At 41.2% G+C, this 22177-nt stretch overlaps 1 protein-coding gene across 5 annotated transcripts in view; it reads left to right on the top strand.

Annotated features, from left to right (window-relative positions):
- Positions 1–22177, top strand: part of ABLIM1 (actin binding LIM protein 1) — a 191917-nt gene that overhangs the window by 417 nt on the left and 169323 nt on the right. The window lies entirely within an intron of this gene.

Here is a 22177-nt window from a genome sequence, read left to right as displayed (position 1 = left end):
GGGGATCCCGTTCGCCTTCCCCGGCGCCGGGGGCGGCTGTAGGGGCGCGGGGAAGTGCGGCGGCTCGGTACGCGTTAAGTGCCGGTGGGAATGTGTGGATGGACGCAGGGAAAGGAGCATGGTGGTGAGGGTGGGCGCGGGGTCAGACCTCGGCGGGTGTTGCTGCTCAGGGAACGGGGGCGGACTGGAGCTGGGTGTCTGATGAGCGCAGTGAGGCATCCGGCTTGTCCTGTCATCGCTAACGCAAGTGCTCCTGGTAGGGTGTGGTGGTAAATCCGGTCGTCCACCTCTGATGGACATTTGCATCTGGCTTGAAATTAACGTTTTGAGTTTTACTTCAGATTTGCATTTTTTAACATTATGGCTTAAACTTTAATAGCTTTTGTCTTTTGTGTGCATTTGTGTGTAAACTCTGGCTGTGGTGTGTTTGCCCATTCTGGGCTGGAGATGAGCTGATCAGCCTCATTGATTGCAGATCTCATCTTGTCTCAAAGTTATACTTCCAATATCAGCAACTGGCACAGGTGTGGCACCAAGACTGATGCTTTAGAGTTTTTATTATACTTAGTACAAATTAAAGGACTGGAGACATAAAGTTAAGCATTTTCTGAATGTTATCATAACAAAGCAGAAATACTTGCAAGCATCTCCTGAAGACAGACAATTATCTTCACAATAATGACAAGTGAAACCACTCCCTGGCTATCTCTGACTTGAAACAAATACTTTATAAAAATTATATATTACAGATTGTCAAACCCTTGAATGTAAGGATGCATCTTATTTGTTCATACTTTGATCTCTCTGCATCTTCATGAATGCTGCTCAGCATGGAGGAGTTCTTTCATCTGCTTGGATTGCTGTTGACATCCAAAAGAGCTTCATCCACATTGAAGGCATCGTGTGACTCCTAAAAGGTTGCCGGCATTTTGTGGCTATGACCATACTCCTAAAGCATCACACCCATTTTAGATATAAATAATAAATGGTGTTAGAGTGGCATAATTCTTCATGGAACAGAAGATTTCTTGTTTTAGGGAGAAATGGACTATATTGGTCTCCGAAGAATCCATTTCTGGAAGAACACTAAGTCTGTGAGCATCAGAGCTGTGCTAAGGCTGCATTAGTACTTGTGGGGAACGCTCAGCAAAGCTTTATAACCTGGAGCAGGTTTGTTATTGAAGGGGTGCCTGGATTTGAAAAAGTGACATAAAAACTTTGCAATTTCAGCTTTGCAGATGACTCAGAAAAACTGAACCATACAAAATGGGAAGCCAGGGAACATTTCTACTGACCATATTTCCCTTTCCTCTCCCCGCTGTCCCTCTTTCCCATTTGTCCTCACCATTCATCTGCACAGCGCATGATGTTTGATGCCTGCTTAATTCTACTGGAGAGCTGCCCGGAGAAGGAAAGTGAATTTTTTCTCAGTCCCTGTCGTGCCATCTAGTTTTTTCAAAGTAATTAATTGGAGAGAGAGACAAAGAATAAGACAGTCCATAGGTCTTTAGGGAAGTAGTGAATATGATTCGTGAAATAGATGAAGATATTAATTTCTATCAATATATCCCTTTAAAGTTAAACAAGTGGATTTATGTGGAAAATATGTGAGTCTGGGTAAATAAACAGATTTATTCAGTGCTGACTAAAAGCTGTTTGTGTGTGAAACATTATAGACCATTGTAATTGTCAATAATTTTAAACCCTACTGCTGTTGAAAGTCAACATAGAAACTTACTTTTTTACATGTTTAAGTGATATGACAGGTCTTCATGAGGTTACTCAGGAGACTGTAGCACAAGTAAGAAGTGAATGTTTATGGGGTTAGGGCTTTGTTTAAATGCCAGATAGGGACCCTGTGCTTCATGAAGGCAGATTACCTCATGCATATGCAGTCACATTAAAACCACGTATCATTATGGTCTGCAAGCTCAGCGAATATTGATTGTTAATATTTTATGTGGTGTTAGATGTCCAAAGGTGATCATTATTATTCTGAATGCATCAAGCACTTGGAGCTGTCTGCTTGTTGATTATATACCAAGCATAACTAGCATAGCAAAAGGGTGAAACATTCACCTGTGACATTTTTCTTACTAAACTGCAGAGGATATTCAAGGGATGGTAAAAAACCTCACAGTATTATCAGTATTAAATCTGTGCAGCTCTCTATTCATCTATTTTGCTCCAGGAGGCAGCATGGTGTAGTGAACTGACTGCAACAGATGACAGAAGAAACTCCTGAAATCCAGCAGTACCTCGTGACTTTTGGACCATTCCTTTTAACTCTTCTGCTCTAGTTCCTTGTTGTTACTTAACCAAAACTACCCTTATAGTCACTGAAATTCTGACACATTATAAATAAACACATAAATTATAACCAAAAATAGAAATTAATATAATTTTGCCTTAAATAGAACTCTGGATTAAGAAGTTTTATGCTCCCTACTTGTACAATGGAAATAATGGTAGCTAAGTTTTTCAGAGGGGCTGCTGTGAGGACTAATGTCTTACCTGTGCCTTTGAGATGAATTTTCTGAAACCTTCCTTTTTTCCTTCCACTGTTCACAGACTTTGTTGTTGCAGTCCTTCACACCTCTCTCTCACGTGCTGTTGTTGTGTAAATGGAAGGTCTCTAGCACTCTTCCACCACTTTCCTTGTAGTATGGCTTTAGCAGATGTGTTGACCAAGTGCCAGATGAAGCAGCACAGACAAGTATTCCCAGAAGCTTTAACAAATAATCATTTTGGAAATCTTGTGACTGAACAAAGCTGACACAAACTTTGAAAAATCACTTTTCCCTGTCAAGTTGGAGTCCTTCCCAGGGCACTTTCATGTCCTGCTCTACAGCCTGTTGGGATCAGTGGAGGGCTGCCATTGACGTCATCAGGCTTTTTAGTTTTGCAGTTTGCAAAAGGCTTAATATTCTACTTTCAGCTGTTGTTAAGTAGTTGCTGTTGGGACTCATACATGAGTGAATTTGGGTGTTGGAGTAAGCCTTATAGATTGTTGCTTACCTAAGGGCTTGTTTGCAAAGAGCTGTAAATTCCCTGGATGAAAGACATTTTTCTAAAGCCAAGTATAACTGTGACCTACTTGTGCATGTTATCTCACACTGCTTAAAAACTGTCAAAACTACTTGTTATCATGAAGGTCTAAGTTAATGGAAAAATGACTATTTTTAACTATTATAATCTTCAGTTATACTAGAGCAAACAGGCACAAATGGGAGTGTTTGGTGTGATCAAATACAAAGATCTTTGCTAATTTTTTCTCCAAATGTTGAAAGGATTATGTACTTAATCCAGTAGCATCTACTTCAGGAAAACAAAGACCTGTGAAATGGGAGGTTTATCAGGACTGGTGTGGGTTTTTTATGAAAAAGTAACTGAATTTTGACATAAGCTAGTGTTGAAGAAATATTATTGCTGTCCAGTTTTAACAAGCTGGAGTCTGCTAACCTGATGCTGCTAGTGTGGGTATTGTAGAATAGGCAGGTGAAGTTTTTAGCCTGCTCGACAGTCAAAGAAGTAGAGTTGTTTAATCTAGGAATTTATTTTATACCACAATTCTTGTCTTTTCCTACATGATTTTTAAACAAATGTAGATCAAAGACTTCTCATTTCAGACAAATAAATCACCATGACAGTAGTGAGAGAGAGTCCTCACTTTACAGGTGAGACAAGTCCTAGGCTTATTTTTTCTTTTCTCTTAGTCTGAGGGTCAGGTCAGAACAGGGGAATTTCTGCCTTCTGGGCCTCTTCTCAGGCTCCTCATTTGTTCTTACACAAGTTGATAATAGAGTTATGAGAAACTTCAACTCATTATGTTGTGCTCTGGTAGCAGTTCTTTCTTCCTGGACACTGTACTTTTCTTGGTTGATCTACTCACAGTTGGGAACTTCTATGTGAAGAAATAACCAATTTTTCAATGAGAAATTTGCATATTAAATCTTGAGTTCTTACCATCAACAGTCTTTATTCTTCTTTTCCAAATCTTCTCATTCTCCTCAGATGCCTGTAGACATGGCTGCTGTTGCTGGCAGCAATGGTTTTGATTGAAGTCTTTGCTGAGTGATTTAAAAACTTGCTGCTGGGAGCTTCTGGTCAATGTTTTATTATGGTCTGTGATTTTCAGGGTAATACAGCTGTTATCTAAAGGAACTAGCCACTGAAGGAGGTGGCTGCTGTATCCTTTTCTGAAAGCTAGTGCTGTGTTTTTCTATTTGCTGTCAGAGGTATTTTTTTCAGGCGTGTCATGATGTCCCTAATTTGTGATGTGACTATTTCATGGCTGAGTGACTTGGGGCACTGTGAGCTGGCTGGACATTTCCTTCATTTTAGAAGCATTTTAGCATGCTTGTGGTAGTTAAGTATTGTAGTTTCAATGCTTCCAGTCCTAGTGATTTTCCCCATTTTCCGTGCTCCCAGGCTCCATAGCCTGAAGGAACGTGTTTTTGGCAGGCTCTGGGCTCTGCAGCCCTACCTGAGGAAGGCTGTGTCTGCAGTCCTGCCAACCCAGCTGTGCAAGGCAGAATTTGGAACTGGCTCTGAGAGCTTTTCTCTCTCAGCTTTTGCCCTGAATTTCTTCCGTGCTGACTTCAAGCTGTTATTTAATCCTGTCCGCACTTTCTCTTTATTTCTTCTAAATACATGTAATGATTTATGATTTTTTTCACTACTCATTTTAGGGCACAAGCCTCAATTTAATGGCTTGAGTAGCTCAGAATCAGCACCTGAATTGTCAAATCACTGAAAGCAGTGTGTGTCTGTACATGAGAACCAGTAGCTGCACCCAAGTCTTTAGGCCTGGTAGGGCTTTTGTTTCAGTGGGGAAGAGGACTCTTTTACAGAGGTATCAGATTTAAACAGCATTATATCTTTTAAGCTCTTTTTAAGGTTTGATGCCTGGTCCCATTCTTTTCCCCCTCGACAAAGCTTAGTCTGTGCTTTGAGATTAATGAAAATTAGTCCTGAATGCATGGAAAAAGTTGCATAGACTAATGGCAATAACAAGAGGAAACTTGGACAATGAGGTAGAGTCTATTTTAGATGCATGGTTTTGAAAGGAATTTCAAAGAAGGAAAATAAGCATCAGCTTATGGAAGGAAAAACAGCAAAATGGCTCTTAGAGGAGAACACCAGGAACTCATACATTTCACAGTCTCTGAAAACAAGAAGGGGATTTCTATTTTTTTCTTTTAATAGGTTTGAATTGAATATTTCAGGTTATTTTTTAATCTAATCTCTTAGTAATTGAAGATGAAAGCCACACATGGTTAGTTCATATGACTGGGGTCATATTTCTCAGTTATGCAGTGCTAAGGCAGAGTCACACTGTGGAAAGCAGACTTTTGCCTGTGAGTTCTGATACCAGCAAGTAGACTTAATTTTTTTTTACCACATACTGTTTAGGCAAAAGTATCTTTATAATTTGGTGTTGTTCTTCATTAAAACCTAAAGGAAACTCCTAAACATGATACAGCAATAGCAGAGAAAAACTGTGAGACGTGCAATTTTTTAAATGCTCAGCCTTTATTATGTCATGCTTTCAGAAATAAATAAAGTTTCAGAAGCTCACACCCAGGTAAGAGTCCCATATGTTGTGAAGAGAAATCCTTAGTTTGTAAACAAGGTTGGGTCAGATAGGCTTCAAAAAGGTACACCAGTGTGATGGGGCTGTTTTACAGCCTTCTTTTTCTATTTGCAATCCAGACTTTAATCCAGAATTAGGGCTTTGGCGAATCATTTTGCTCCATGTGACTGATGAAATGCAGCCACATCCACAGTGCAGTGCCTGCTGTTCACATGCACATATTTGAATTAAAGTGCAGAGCTTTAGTGAGGGCTGAATAGGAGCTACCTCTGACTGCCTGCCCAAGTTTTCGTGTGGGTTCTGCAGCCTGTGATGGCTTCTGTGCTGCTGCAAAGTTTGTTATGGCCAGCTTACATATCCTTGGGGTTATTTCTTCATGGATAGAAAAGATCATGCACTTCATGTTGGAAACTATTGCTCTGCTCCTCTGAATGCCACATTTTGAAGTTGAAGGAGGATCTGGTCTCATAATTGTAAAAAAGATTGGTGTGTAAAAAAGTGTGATGAGCCAGAGTGTTTTGTGGCACCAGTAACTGTTCTCTGCCTCCAGAGAGGAGGCTGCTGGCATTTTCCTGCTGTGCTGGTAGGATTGCAGGGAGAAGTGCATGAAGAGATGCCTGCTCTGTGCAGCTGTGACTGAGGGCTGCACTCTGAGCAGCGTGTGAAACAGGGAACATTAAGAAGATTATGTTCTCCAAGGGGAGCAAAAGGTGCTTTTATCCCCTGTGGTGTACTTGCAGTTTCATCTGAGAGGCTGATACAAGAAAACCAGTCCAAGCCAGCCAGCAAATTGTGGGGTTCAGACTCTCTGAAGCCTTTTGACCTGTGCTCAGCTCTCTTTGGAGCATGCTGACGACTGCAGTACGTGGTACTGTTCAGTGATGAAGCCAACAGTGTTTTTTTCTGTTTCTTACAGACTTTTTTCCTGATAACCTATTGCCATGGCACTAAGAAATGTTTCTTTTGGAGGTCAGTCAGAGGGGTGGTCATAGCGCAGAAAGCTCTACAGGGAGGGCATGAAGATGTTCTGGTTTACTGCTTCCTTACTAATAAATATATTTTATTCTGTTTCTGGAATGGCAAAACAGGTCATATGTGTTGTTGCAGAGATGGACACATTTTAATAAAAAGTGTGAAGCTGAAGCAGTTTTGGTAACATTTTTTTATTAGTTGTCATTCCCTTTTCTGTAACTGATATCTAAACTTAATAAATGGGCTCTCATTTCATCTATTCCTCCAGTGTAAGTCTTACAAGTAAGGACTGTGAGATTTCACTCAATGAAAGGATTCTGCTTTAATTACTGTTATTATAAATCTGATTTTGTTTCTATTACATCAGGCTTGTATGAGGCATCTTTGATCAACAGAGAAGTCAGCAAAACTGCTGTTCAAATTACAGTTTCCTTTTAACTTGTGATGAAAGCTTTCAGTTTATTTTTGGCATTAGCAAGTCTGGGAGACAACCAGGTTATATAAGAGCTGAAACCTAGTTAATGATAAAGAAACATAGCTAAAAGCCTGTAATAACAACAAGTCTGAAAAAGATGTTCCAGCTCTCACTCTTGGCCCTTGCTTACAGAACCTGTAAAACAGTTTATGGCAAAGTAATGGCTTTCTCTGGTGTCCTGGGATGCTGCTTCTTTTAATCAACACCTGTGGGAGAGCTGACTACCAGAAGGACTGTGAAAGGTGAATGAATCTCATAGAATTAGGGTGTAAAAGAAGAGATTAATTTAAGACTGGCTGTGTCACTGAACAGAACAGTAAACATCTTGTTCAATGGAACAGGAACACAGTTGAGCCTGTGGTCAACAGATAGTGTGTAAATTAATGGTTTTCTCAGAATGAAAAGCCTTATTTTTCTTGACTGAAAGCACACTCGAATGAAAGTCATATCTAAGCACCTTTACAATCAAGTTTAGTTGCAAAACAAATTGTGCTGAGTATTATCCATGTAGCAATATTTTATGCCTGCTAATTAAAGCCAATGCAATGTGAGTATCCTGATTTTCTCTGCCTGGGATGTTCCTTATCCCAGCTGGAAGGGGGTGGACAGGCTGTGCCAAGGTGTGTGTGAATGCCTCTGTCCCACAGGAGGAGATCTCCAGATGTCTTGAGTGGTTTATAATGAGCAGAAATGTAAAACCTGTTACTTCTCACTGGAAGTATGCCCTGCCTTACTTTCCTAATCTTGGTTTCACCTCTTCTGATGAATGTCTTCTGTATATTAATGTAGATGCATAAGATACCATTTGAATGTTTCTATGGCCTTCTGCTGCTGCTGCTGTATAAATTTCTCTTTTATTGTCCTCATAAGCCAATAAAATAAATAAATGATTATCCAATCCATTAAAAACTTGTGGCATATGTAAATAAGAGCAAAACTTGTTGCAAGAAGACTGTATTGTTATATAAAAATGTGGTTATCCAAAACTGTTTATTCTACTTTATGAGCCAGAGATTATCCCAAAATTATTCAGTCCAGACTTTGATCTAAGGAAGAATAATAAAACTTTGATCATTGTTGAATTGGCAGCTGCTATAAAAAGCCTATGTTATATTTCTCTCTTAGTAACACTAGCTAAATCCAAAATCACTGATAAAAGATTTTGATGATTGCAGCTTAAGGATGCTTTTGGACTTGACCTGAAGTAATCTCTGTCCAAAAATGTCTATAAATACTTTCTTCTATTTTCTGTTTCCAGATGTTTTGATATTGTGATGAATGAGAAAACTGTTTTGTGTACTTAGATGTGCAGTGCACATTTGGAGTCTCATGTTTCAAAGAAAAAGGTTCTGGTTAACCAATTATGTTCGTGTATTATTTGATTAATTTGCAACAAATTCCAGTACCAATGTCTTTATTTTTATCTTTGTGAAAATGCCATTGAAATGTTTTAACTTGCCAGTGTCTGTGACTGTATTATAGTGGCCACAGTGATACTATATTTGTTTTTGTGCTTGCAACATAGTAAATATTTTCCTACATGTTTATGCAGGAAACAGCACTTGTGATGCCCTTGCCTTAGAGCTGCAGCTGGAAAGGGCGAAATTTTCTAGCTTTATTATTATAAAACTTGTAGGAGAATGTAAAAAAAACAACAAAAAAAGACATCTAGCATTTTTTATTGTATGTTGAGATTTATTTTTTATTGTATGTTGGGATTTTTGAATTTTTGAATATTTGGTATTAGATGTGACAGCAAAGCCTGCAGACTTTCTTTGGAACTTTTTAATTTCTACTACCCCCATAGATTCAATAAGGACAATGGCTGAAAACTTAAAACTCAAATGGCAGTTGATTTTAGTTTTTTTAACATATTTTTTATTTCCAGATAGAGCATGACCTCAGTCCCTAGGAAGTGCAGGGGTTTTTCAAATCTGTGTGGCAGGGGTGTAGAGGTTCCTGTAGCATTTCCCTAAGTGTTTCAGGAGTCAAGGGGCGTGCAAGGGCTGTGTCTTGCTCTTCCTTCTGCCAGGCTGGCCTGGCACTGTGCATTTGGCTTGTTCTGTACAGCTCGTGGTGGTACAAAAGTTCAGCAGGGCAAGATCCAACCTTCCCCTTCCTCTGAGCTTTCCTGCTGGCTGGCTCCCTGCTTGACGCAGGTACTCTGCAGGTCTGAGGTTTTCTTTAGGAACACTGGTCTTGTGGTTTGGCCAGTAAATCTCATTGAGTTAAAAACGTTCAAAATTTAGGTTTGGGAGACTTTGTGTGACTTCTTACAATAGCAATCTTCCCCTTTTTCTCTTGTCCTCTGCTGACAGCATCTGTTCATACCGGGAGTCCTCATTTTTCCTTTCTGCAAGGCACAGGCCAAGCAGACCAGTACTGTGAGATGCATTTTATTCTCTGTCCATTGTTGCCACTCCATATTTATCAAAAGCAAAAAGACTGCGTGCCTGAAGGGGGATTAAGAATCCTACCATCTTGCTATTTATGATGCTCAGGAGGTATTTTTAGTACAGGTTGTTGGTGCTGCAGCCCAGGGGAATGGCTGGGAGAGGAGAGGGTGGGTCAGGAGCAGCCAGGCAGAACTAAGGGGTGCAGGGGCAGTGCAGGGAAGGGGTGACCCAGCAGAGATCCCCTTGGTGGCTGTGTGCATGTGCAGGGACAGTGCACACACAGCCCCAGTGGGAGTCTGTGTGAGCACAGCTAAAGAAACTGCAACCACCTGTGCAGCCATTTGAAGGAAGGGAGGAGATTAGTTCATGCTCTGTTGCACACAATTTCTCTTCCTGAAAGATTAGTGGAGTTACATGAAATGTTTTTTCTGTGATACTCGGCTTCCATAGCTGAAGCTTTCCTCCAAATTTACAGATCCAGCAAGATCAGTATGTTGCTACTGGATTATGGCTCAGTTTTCCAAGGAAACAGGTCAAGATTGAGCCTTCTACCCTTACTAAATTTGCTTCCTACCCTTTCCTCTGGAGGAAAAAGCCATCTAACATTTTTTATTGTACGTTGGGATTTTTGAATTTTTTAATATTTGGAATTAGAGGTGACAGCAAAGCCTGCAGATTTTCTTTGGAACTTTTGAATTTCTACCACAATATATTCAATAAAGAAAATGGCTGAAAACTTAAACTCAAATGGCAGTTGATTTTAGGCCTCCTCTGGAGGCTAAGAAGCCATGAGAGCAGTGGATGAAGGAGATCTCATGAGCTGTGGAGAGTGGAAGAGCTCACCTGAGAATGGTGAGCAAAATAAACATATTTAAGGCAAGAGAGTGTGTGTGGAAATCCGTCTTCAAGCTGGTACACAAGCAGAACTGACACAGACAGAATGGCCCTGAATCTAAAAATGATTAAAAGAAATGGAAATAGAGAAGATTTAAAGAGTTACAGAAAGGGGATGTAAGTGCTCTGGTGTCAAGACACCAAACACAATTTATTTCTTTATTTTTTGGGCCTCCCATGTGGCCTAGTGGTCTGTCAAGGGGAGTGTGTGCTGGAGCAACTGTCCTTGGAATTGCTGCAAATATTTTAGTGATTTTCTGAAGGGAGTGGAGGGAAGTATTGGAATGTTATAGCCTGAGGTAAAACTCTCTGCTGCCTAAAACCTCTGAACGCTTCGCAGACTGATCTAGGAGCTGGTGCTCTGCCAGATCCTATTTTTAAGTAATTAGGTTTATGAAGTTATGCTTCTCTAGCAGTATCACACAAGCATAGGGTCTGGAAAGGGAGTGGGGAACACGTGTGCAAGCATATGACTTTTGGGGGGAAAAACATAAAACTAAGTTAGGTGCCATGTTTCCATGTTTCCTAACAAAGGGCTAATCTTAAGTGAGACTCAGCAGCTCCAGATCTGGTGTGTTTCTGTCCTCCTGAATTATAGAGTCTCATTAAAAGTAGGATCTTCTTGAATTTTAATACATACTTAATTTTTTTCCTACTAATGCTTTCATTGCACTGCAAGTTGCTGTTTCAGACAGAAGTATGGGGAGTTTTCCTAGGGCAATGAGGAAACCCCATGAGCTGAGGCATGTAAAGAAATTAGAAAATATGCCAACAGATGCTAACTCAGCAGATGTTAACAGATGTTAGCCCAGTGTTAACTCACTGGGAATGGGTTAATTACTCTGTACTTTGGATTTCTGACTTGTCTAAAGGCATCCACACCTGCAGGCAAAACTGGTCAAAAGTGTTGCCATGAGTGTAACAGTAGTTTTTCTGTTTACAAAATATACTTCATGTAAATTAAATTGGGGAGGCAGAAAAAATAGCAGGAAGAGAAAATAAAGTCCGCAGGAATCACTGCTGCTGCCTAAACACAAGTAATGTTATTAACAGTTCCAAATTTAACAGTTGTAGACAGAATCTGTCTTCCTTCATGCTGGCTGAAAAGCTCAGTTTACTTTGTGTGTTCTCATTTTCTGATTTCCAGCAACAAATGTTGTTTGTCTGAGATTTTTCCAAATTCTAGGATAAAAAACAACGTTTTGGCACCACGATGGGAGAGCATTGCTGCATTTACAGTTCATGTTACTATGCCTACTCAGAATTTCTTTAAAGTGTGGAGTCCTTAGTAAAACATAAATTTTCTTTCCCTGGTTGAATTCCAGAAACAGTACTCATCATAGACTTGAATAATTTTTGGACTCTATTAAGTTTGATTTTCTGCCCCACCCTCCTTAATTTCTGTAATGCAAAATAATCCAGTAGGAAATCTTTAATTCATCTTTTCGTTCTGTCCAGCATTAATTGCCACTGGTATTTATGGGTTTTGTAACATTCTACTCTTAAGAGTTGTTCTTGGCACAACCACAAATGTTTGGTATCAAATTCATTTTCCACTAGGAACTGGAAGTTAAAAGCTTTTCTAAAATGGTTATTTTCCCATTCTGAAAATGTCCAGCAGTACTGTGCTTACATTTGAACATATTCTGCAGTATCAGAGGGTGGGGAAGGCACAGCAATTTGATCTTTCCTAAGTGTTACAAAAAATAATCAGCATGTCTTTTTCTGATCTGTTTCTTGCCAGAATGACTGTTTAGAAACTGCAATGCTTATTTTAAAGGCAAAGAATATATTGGAAAAAATTAATTTTTTGGTGGTGGAGCTCTTGGAAGACAAGCTATATTCTCTTTGGTTGTGTAAATCTGGGATAATTGTGGAGGCCAACAGAACAATTCCAGATTTGTGCCAGTCAGAGAGAGGAGCTGGCCAGATCTTTGGTGTGGTATGAAGCAGAGGAAGATGTGGAGCATAGGACTGGTTGTAGGGACAGTTGCCTGCAGGCAGGATGGGTCACACAGCCTTTTTAAGGCCATTTCATCATTAACAGTTTGTGATTGCTGTGGTTTAACCCCAGCTCATCCCCACTCAGCCACTCCCTCGCTGCCTTCCGAGTGGGATGGGAAGAGAGTCGGAAGAGCGAGAGTGAGAAAAGGTGTGGGCTGAGATAAAGACAGTTTAATAGGGAAAGCAAAAGCCATGCACACAAGCAAAGAAATCAAGGAATTATTCAGTGTTTCTCCTGGGCAGGCAGGTGTTCAGCCATCCCCAGGTAAGCAGGGGAAGGCATCGCAGCACCACGCCAAGCATCTGCCCCCACCTTGTTCTTCCCTTGGCTTTCTGTGCTGAACAAGATGGGCTCAGCTGTCCTGGCTGTGTCCCCTCTCAGCTCCTTGTGCACCCCTGGCTGCTCCCTGGTGGGGTGGGGTGAGCAGCAGAAAAGGCCTTGACTCTGTATGGGCACTGCTCAGCAATAATGAAAACATCTCTCCGTTATCAACACTGCCTCCAGACCAAATCCAAAGGATGTTCTCCTACTGGATACCATGAGGAAATGAAATCTACCCCAGCCAAACCCAGCACACTGTTACTACACAGGGTTCTGTGCTAGGGGACATGCAGTTTTCTTCAGGTGTGTTCAGTCTGAACCTCTGCTTTGGAGGCTTCAAAACAAGGGGAGTTTGCACATTCATTATGTATACGTGAGCCTAACAGAAAGGCTCAGGAATATATAGTTATTACAAAATTCAGCTGATATTGAAGGTAGTTATACTTTGGCATGTTTAAAGTAATGTTAATTGTATACAGTGATTCATAAGCTACATGAAGCTGAATAAGCATTCCCCTGTTTGAAAGAACGACAGTGGGCATTGTGATCTTTGGGGAATCATTTATCCTGGCAGTTACAGGAGTCTAGGTAAAATCTGTATTTCATATGGAATCTGCTTTATCTGATCTAGGACATGATGTCCTAGAATGAAGGTGTGAAAATTACTTTAAGCTGTTTCTGGAGTGTTATGACTGATGTCAGATGTAGGTTAGTGCTTAGAAGAGATGTTGTATAAAACTTGGAAATTGATCCTACTCTTAATGAGTTCCATTTCTGTATATTAATCAAAATATTGCTGTCCCTTCCTCCCTCTCTCTTTTCTCTCTCTCTTGCCATCCTGGCATATTGGAAAACTGCTAAAACTCCCCAAATTTTATAGAGATGCTTTTATCCAGTTGACTAAACCACAGGCAACCCCTTTTTTGTGTAGTGCATATTTTGTTTTGCAGCCATGCCTTATCTTCTTTGAAGAACATGGAGTATCTGAATATAGTTGTTATTTAAGTTTATTGCTTCTTTGGAATTGCTCGTGTGCCAATAGGGGCATGGAGGTCTTACCCCTAATCTAGAGCATGGTGGCTTTATGTCTTAGAGGACATAAACACTGTCAGCAGGATGAAGAGAGCTGAGATGCTGTTCCATAGCCAGGAGCAGGGATTTATTGCAGGTTTTCATGACCTTTGCATCTTTTCATTACCTTTTACAAGGTAAATACCTTGAGCTACAAAACAGAGGACAGCACATTGCATTAGGTTTTCAAATGCTGAATTCATGATCCCTCTTTGATTTCTTCTGTATGTATATGTATATTTTTTTTTTCCAGGAGAGATTTGGCAATCGCTGTTTTTCAATTTCTTTGACGTTTGGCCATCTGGAGCTGAGCAGAGCTTTAGTCACACACGTTAGCTGTGTGAAGTGGAGCAGTGTAGCATCCAGGGGACAGATCCAGCTCTAAAGTCAGCACAGTGGAATTAGCAAAGTTACATTAGGGTTGCACTGGGTCAGTCAGGTGGCTGTTTGCTATGCAGGTTACTGAAAAATGCCTTTGTGTTTTTTCAGCCCTGAGGGAGCTTGGTGTGAAGATGCCTGGATGCCTGGGTTAAATTGCTGCACACCAGTCATATAATTTCCAGTTTTGTTTCTATCCTGGTTAAACCAAATAATAAGTATTTCTTTCTTGGTAATGCTCTGTAGGGCACTTGGGACCTGCAAATGGCTCAGAGCTAGTGCTGACAGAACCTGTACTTTTAGGCTGCATTTAAAGTACATGTTATTCCCTAGATACCTCCCCAGGCACTGTGTTCCTGTAGCTCTCTGCCCCAGCTTTTCCAGAAGGGATGGCTCCACAATCAGAAGTGAGTGAATACAGTGATTTTAGGTGGTTGATTGATTCACTGTTGGCTTGTGAGTTGACTTTGTGTCCTGAGTACAGGGAGTGGCATTAGATACATTGGACAAGTCTCCTTGTGTACCAGTGCCTTTTTTTTCCTTGAAAATGAGGCTGTCGACACACTTCAGGACAAAGATGTGTATTCCACAACATTATTGTTGGTGAGATTTCCTCCTTCCATGACTGTGATGTCCAGCTTTTCTCTGGGTCACATGAACAGCCCACAAGTGCTTTTTGTACCTCCTGGAGCAAGGCAGCGATGGGCTTGTGTCTCCAATCTGCTGCCTCCAGAGAATCTTGTATTCTTCATTGCGAGTTGGGCTGAGCCATTTGAGCTCGGTGCTGTGTTTCAGTTGTATCTCCATGTATGCACAGCATTACTTTCACAGTGCTTTACCTCTACTAAGTTGCTCCCATGAGTGTTTTGATAGAGACTGTAGGGGTTCCTTGAAGACAGAGTCTGATTAGGAGACTGGGAATGGTGCCATTACAGGAGTGTGAACTGCATTTCTGTTGCTGAAGTCCAGGAATGCAGGAGTCAAAGCCTTCTGTTGCTGCTGTCTACACATCAGGGGTGTGAGTGTAACTTGCCATATGTCCCATGACATGACATCTTTAATTGGGGTATTTTGGGGAACAGTACGGGGAAGTCACAGTGGCTCGATGGCCAGCAAAGAGCCTGTGTGTTCTGGTGACTAGGCTGAGCTGAAATCCCAATCTCCATGACTGAGCTGCTGTTATTTCCCAGGCTCCATAGAGTTTGGATATGGCTGCTTCTGCCATGGTTATGCCTTTGATACGGTTTTAGACAAGCCCCTGAGATTAATTTCAGAATTCCTCTATCCTTCTTGGTTGAATTCTTGCAAATTGCTGCCCAGTGTGCTGTCCAACCTGTCACTGAACATTTTCTCCATGTGTGGCATAGCTGTACAGAATGAAAACCAGCAGGATTATAAATGTATATAGTGTCAGCTGTTACCTCAGTTTTGTTAACATGTAGTTTAGCTAACACCTGGTGACTTTCTTGCCTCTTGTCCTTTTGGTTTCCCTGCTGAAGACAGCTGCTCACAAACAGCTGGGTTGGTCCATTTGATAGAGCTTTGATGATTAATGATTTTAGTGCACAATACAGTAAAGGAACATTGTTAAATCAGTGTTCCCTCATTTGGTGACCAGATTCTTTAATTATTAAAATAATTGCCCATTGTGGTTTTCTGCCTTTCCTGATGTCCAAAAGAGCCATTCTTGACTTGACACAGGTGCTTCTATTACTGTGCCGATGATCTGAGGGCTGAGTTTAAACACTGACATATGGTGGGGTCAGGAGCTGCAAAACAACTTCACTTTTCAGCTGCTCTGAGAAATGTTCAGGGACATTGCAGAAGCTGCTCTGCAAAGTCACCTCCCTGGTATTTCCAAGATTTTCAGATTTGCTGTGGGACAAGTGTTAAGAAATGCAAATAATGGGAGGTGAAGAATTCCAGAGGTAGTTCACATACAAAATCAGTAAGAAAACATGGTGACACCTGCCCTACTGTTAGAGAAATCCATTGTCAAGTATCTGGTCAGCAGGCATTTCCTTAGGCTTACATGTACCATCACAAATGGTATTGTCAGACTGGGTAATGGCAAATGCCTTGGAATCAGTAAGTAGGGGAATGAAAATAATTTGAGACAGCAGTCATGGAACACATTTTGAGCATGGCCTCTCCCCATCACAGCCATCTGTTGGCACCTGTAAGTTGCCTTTTCCTTTGAGTGTGAAGAGTCAAGCCTGTCCAGTGAACAGAACTGCCTGCAGAGGATGTGGCACAAATGAGGTGGCTCAAGGCCTTGTCTGGCAACATTTACTCTCATGGTTTAAATTCATACTGGGTTGATGTGTGAATTCTTGAATCACTAGATTTTTGGGATAAGTGAGCCTGAATTTGTGTTTTACTAAGCAAGTATATAATTTAAAATAAATAATTCTTTTCAGCGAGTCACTGAGAGCGTGTTTAATGGCATTCAGAGTGCCACAGTTGGGAAGTTTTGTCTGTGTTGCCACTGATGCCAGTCAGGGCTGACCCCAGCTCTGTGATGCTCCACTGCTCAGAACAGGCCAGCTCAGCCTTTCCTCTGTGCTGCAGCTTCTCTCCTGCTCTGGGGCTCAACATTCCAGGTCCCAGTGGTTGGCATGGTCTAAGAGGGCAGGGAGAGGTTGTGTAAGGAGAGGCTGGTGCATCCAAGGGGGGTAGAAAGTAGAGCTGATAGCATAACCTAGAAATGCTGCGTTGTTCTTCTCTGTCCTTCAGTGCAGCACACTAAGCATGTCTCCCATTACCTAATCCAGAGTAGAGTTGTCTTATTTGTGTGAGAAGAATGTTAATGATCTTTTGAACAGGCTTAAGTAAGATTGACGTGTCACACAGATGTGGGCTGATCCTTTGCATGGGACTGTAGTCAGTTTTTTGTCCAAACACTAGGTAGCCTTTTTGCTCAAATGTAAATACAGGTATAAAACCCTACACTTCTGAATTAGAAATACAAATTATTTTAAGTCCACTTAGTAGCCTAGGGAATGTTGCAGTATCTCAAACACACTTTCCTGGAAAGATACAACAGATATTTAACCACAACATTTCACGATGTAAGTCTATTTATATTGAAGTGTCATGTGGTTATAGGGAAAAAGAGATTTTATTTTTTCTTTGAACGGTGTAAGTCAAAAGACAAAATTGAGTTTTCCACATTTACTGTTTTAAATGGACACATAATTAGGAAAATCTCTGTGAAAGTATTTTTACTTTTATCCACCCAGTCACAAATTGATATAACAGATGATCAACTTGGAGGAAAAGAACCTACTAAGGATAACTTACAACCAGAGATTTGCATGGAGGCTACATTAGGGAGCAAAATAGAGCAGGTTTAAAGCCGTGTTTGGATGACCTTCAAATTCCATCTGCAGCTTCAAATTTCAAATGTCAGCTGCAAGTAGATCATTGCACCAGAAACACTTAGGCAATAAAAGATCAAGGATGTCCTCTCTTTGCATTTGTTTCAGAGGAGAGAGAACTCTGTTGCCCCATTAGGAGCTGCTATCTGTGGGCAGGCTAATGTCTCTGGGAGGAACTGGGAAATCTTGCACACGGGGTCAGTGCATCAAGGGTGGGAATGGGAATATCTCCACTAGATAAAAATATTAAAATCCATTATATTAATATAACTGCTTCAGTCTGGTACTTGTGTTTTATGCCATGAGGTGTGACTATCCACAGCTCAGAGCCATGAAGTTTTAGAGAGGGCAGAAGAAAGCCAAAACTGCACTGGGGTAAAGCTCAGAGAGCTTTATGGCTTCTTGCCTCTTGAACTGCAGAACTCACCAGGATAAAATCCAAAGGGCAGGCTGAAGGGAGAAATCTGCCCCAATTGCTGTTTCAGTTGTGCACTTTCCCCTTGTGCTTTCACTGCTTACATGAAAGAAATGGGCATAAAGGGGAAGTATAATCAAGGCACTGTTACTTCAGAAGCAAAACCTTAGGTCAGAGGTTTCTGCTGGCCAGAATGACCCTGGAGTCTAGTGAAAACAAACTGAGCCTTAGCTGCCTCCGAGAGGCATTTGGCAGAACTGAAGGGTGGCTCAGAGAAGAAGAAGCTGCTCTGAAGTGCCATAAAAACTTCAGAAGCTTTTAATTGTTACCACTGATGTCATTCAAGCCTGATTCCTGCTGGAACTTCCTCTGTGTTAATTATGGTCCTGAGGATAATAACTTGGCAAATGCAGCTGCAGTGTTGCTGTTGCATCAGTTTATTAATCATCCAGGCTGGATTGGAAATACGTGTTCCTTTACTCTCATTATAAACATCTGTAGAGAAATGGAAAGGTTTTGAGGACTGAAAAGTCCTTTCCAGCTGTTTCACAGTGTGAGGGCTGCTGGATCCTCAGACTCATGTGCAGCTCTTATGTGTCCATGTTTTCAAAGGCATTGTGGTGCTTGTTCCCAAAAAAGAAACATGAAACACATCAAACTGCAAAAGCAGGTCATCTTTGTCTCATTGGTACAGTTACAGGAAAAGGCCTTATGAATTAAATTAATACAGCTTTAATAACCTTTTTAAATAACTTGCACAGGTGAAGCAGACAGATTTTGTTAGGAAGAAATTTAAGATACCCAGAGCGGCTTTCTTAGTCATATGTAGGAGGATTATTTCTGGGCTGGTTTTGGGACTAGTTTGCACACTCTGGTGATGCTGATTTCATTGTAAATCATTAGTCTTTCCTTAGTGGCTCTTGCTGAGCTGCTGCTTGAAGCCATGCAGATACCTGAAATACAGGTCTTAGGATTCCCTAGCAAAGCCTCAGCTATGGGAGCCTGGCCTTTGGAGTGACCTCTGTCAGTTCACCCCTGCAGTGATCTGAGTGTCAGAGCTCTCCCCCAGCCAAAACCAGCACCCTGCCTCTTTATCTGCTCCTGTTAATCACAGGGAATATTTATGGACTTTGCTGTCTGAAGCTGCAGCAGCCGAACGTTCTTTCAGCTACACTTTGAAAGCCAGTGAGGTGACACGCATTTATTTACATTATTGAACTGGGTCACTCTTTTTCTTTGTGTAATTTTCTTCTGAACATGCTTGGGAGCAGAAAAGACACTTTTCTAACACCATTATTTGGTTGTTTAGGCAGATAAAAGCCTCAAGCTGTTATGTGTAATGTGCCTCACCGATCCACATGGTGACGTTTTAAGGCAAAAATAACTTCTAGAAATGTCAATAGAGGTGAGACATTATTATTGTTGAGCTTGTAAATTAAACTAACTGCACTAAAGACATGATCTTTGTATGTGGTGACAGGAAACAGTGATAAATATGGTGACATATTAGTAGGGATAAGGATACCTTACAATCTTGTAATTATGTTCTTTTTAATTAATTAATTAATTAATTTCCATGTAATTCTTCTGGAGAGGGGAGAGCTGTGTTTTATTAGTGGGGCATTGCAGAATTTGGTTTGTGTCCAATGATTTTTCATGACAGGCTTGTGGCTAAAATAGCTGTCTGCATTGTCTGGGAGCACACCTGAGTCTGGAATGACCTTTCTGGTCTGATCTGGGAAAAGCTCTTGCAGTGCTCTGTGCTTGGAATATTCTCCAAGATGTACTTAATCATGCTACAGATGGCCATTTGAAGTAAAAAAATAAAAATAAAAAGTGATCTGGCCTCCTGCCTTGTAGGGTGTTGTGATATCTGCTAGAAGGGCTGTGGTGTCTGTTGTTGCAAACCCAGTAATATTTGTAGATCTTACTAAGTCCAGACTTCCAAAAAGATGGTGCTACATTTCCTGAGTCCCTCATAATCCAGAGCTATCTTCATTTGCAGCAGTATTGCTTTAAATATGTCTTTCCTTCTAAATAGTAATTTCACTTTATTATTATGAACATGATCAAGGTCAAGAGATTATTTAAAAAAAAAATAAATTCCAAGCCATTGTCCCTTCCTTGGCACTAATCTGATCCATGAATGCAGTGATTTTCTCAGTACTCAGTACTGCCCTTTTTGGCTTGTTTGGTTGCATCCACTCTAGGCCCCATGCAGGAAAAATGTGCTTTATGCCTGAAGGAGCCCTGACTCACAAGGTCGTGGGGACTTTGTGGATGATACGTGAGAGAGAACTTGCCCAGCAGGTGAAGACACTGAAGGCTCACACAGTGTGAAAATGCTGCCCAGATGCTTCCTCTGCAGCCAGCCCACCTCAGGAGCCTGTGTGGCTGTGCTCCGTGGCAGTGCTTTGTCTGAGCAGAGCATGGGACCACTGGCCATGGCCAAAAATGTGCCAACCTTGCCTTGATCCTTACAATTGGTTTTGTTTTGTTTTGTTTTTTTTTTTTCCCTGCTTGCTGTAGAGTGATAGTGAGAATGAAACATAAAATGTTTTTCCCTTTGCTCCTTGTTTTAATCTTTTACTATAGACTGCTATATGGTATGTTCTTATTCCCTGCATTAAAGTCTGAAAACGTCACTTGCTGAAGGGAGAAATAGTTTTAGTCATGAAACTGATAATTGCAGGCTTTGTTAAAGAGCTGGATTTTGATTACCAGAAATATACTTAACATGAAAATTTGCCATGTGAATTTAAGAACTCATTACAGAAAATTGGGGAAGAATAATAACTTTTTGGTAATGTGGTAGGATTTCATTTTGAGGAAGAAAAAAAAGGTGATAAAAAGTTTCATTTATCCTAAAATATATATTACAAGGCTGATAAATTGTCTGTGCATAGCTTTTAATGTTAATTGGAGAGAAAGCTTTAATGATTTAGTGTGGTGGAGATACTTATCTTTTGTGCAAGTACTGATAGATAAGGTGAATCTTGCTCTAAAAAAAGCCTTTATATTATTAGATTTGCACTGGGAAGCCCAGGAAGGCTGGGGTGAATGATGGCCATTGTACCAAGCACCATTTACACACTGAAAAATCGGTGCCTGCAGCCTTGCTAACCTAAATAGACAGCAGAAACAGAGAAACAGTTTGTAGCCTTTATTTCTTTACTTACTTATTAATAAAGCAAGCTATATAAAGCCTTTTTGCTAATTTGGGCCCCAAGAGGTTGTTGTAAAGGATGTGCACTGGCAGGCAAATTGCCAGGAGTTCATCAGAGAAGCACAAACACAGTCCATCAAATGGATTAACCATGACATATATTATAGGTACATGTAAGATGTTGGAAAGTGAGTGACAGACTCTGAATCAAGTTAATAAAATTCACTTTGCATGGCAGAGTAGTTGGCTCTTTGTTGCAGCTAAATGGAGCTGTGCATATTTCAGGGAGTGCTTTAAATCAGAGGTATGCGCAGCTTTTAAAATAAATTTCTTTGGTTTATTCAGATCACAAGGTTGAAATAAAACTGCACTTTGCCTGATTGTAGATCTGATGTTCCTGCTGATCTTTAGTGAAACAGCCAGAATCACTTAGACCATCAGTATCTATCGACCTATTGATCTGTCTGTATTTTCCTCAAAAACTCAAAGTAGAACTGATGTATGGAGGCCATTTGCCATCTTCAGATGGTGGCCACAATTTTAGGTAAATTCTGAGTGTGAGTACTGAGTCTGTCAGATCTTAAATACGACTTGGCCGCCAGCAGAACGGGTCTAGGCTGGTACCTCTGAACAGAGAGTGCCACAAACCAGCTCCTCTGGTCCTCGGGCACAGCTGCTGATGGGTCTGGGGCAGAAGTCACGCTGGCATTCACAGAACCATGGAATGTGAGGCTGGGAATTACCTCTAGGATCATCAACGCAGCACTGCCAAGCCCATCACTAAACTGTGTCCTCAAGTGCCACGGATTTTATGTCCCTCCGGCGATGGTGACTCCACCACTGCCCTGGGCAGCCTGTTCAAGTGTTTGACAGTCCTTTCAGTGAGGAGGTTGTGCCTAATATCCAACTAAACCTCCACCGCTGCCTCTTGAGGCCATTCCCTCTCCGTCCCGCGGTCCTGGGAATTGTTCCTGGGCAGAGGAGCCCGGCCGCCCTGGCTGCCCGTCCTGCCGGGGAGCTGCGCGGATCCATCGGGTCCCTGCTGAGCCTGGCCGGCTCCGTGCTCAGCGCCTCCAGCTCCGTCCCTGCTCCTCCTCCGCCTCGGGCC

This window comes from Lonchura striata, chromosome 6 (assembly GCF_050655825.1).
Source record: "Lonchura striata isolate lonStrDom1 chromosome 6, ASM5065582v1, whole genome shotgun sequence".
NCBI lineage: Eukaryota > Metazoa > Chordata > Aves > Passeriformes > Estrildidae > Lonchura > Lonchura striata.
This window is presented reverse-complemented; position numbering and strand designations above follow the sequence as displayed.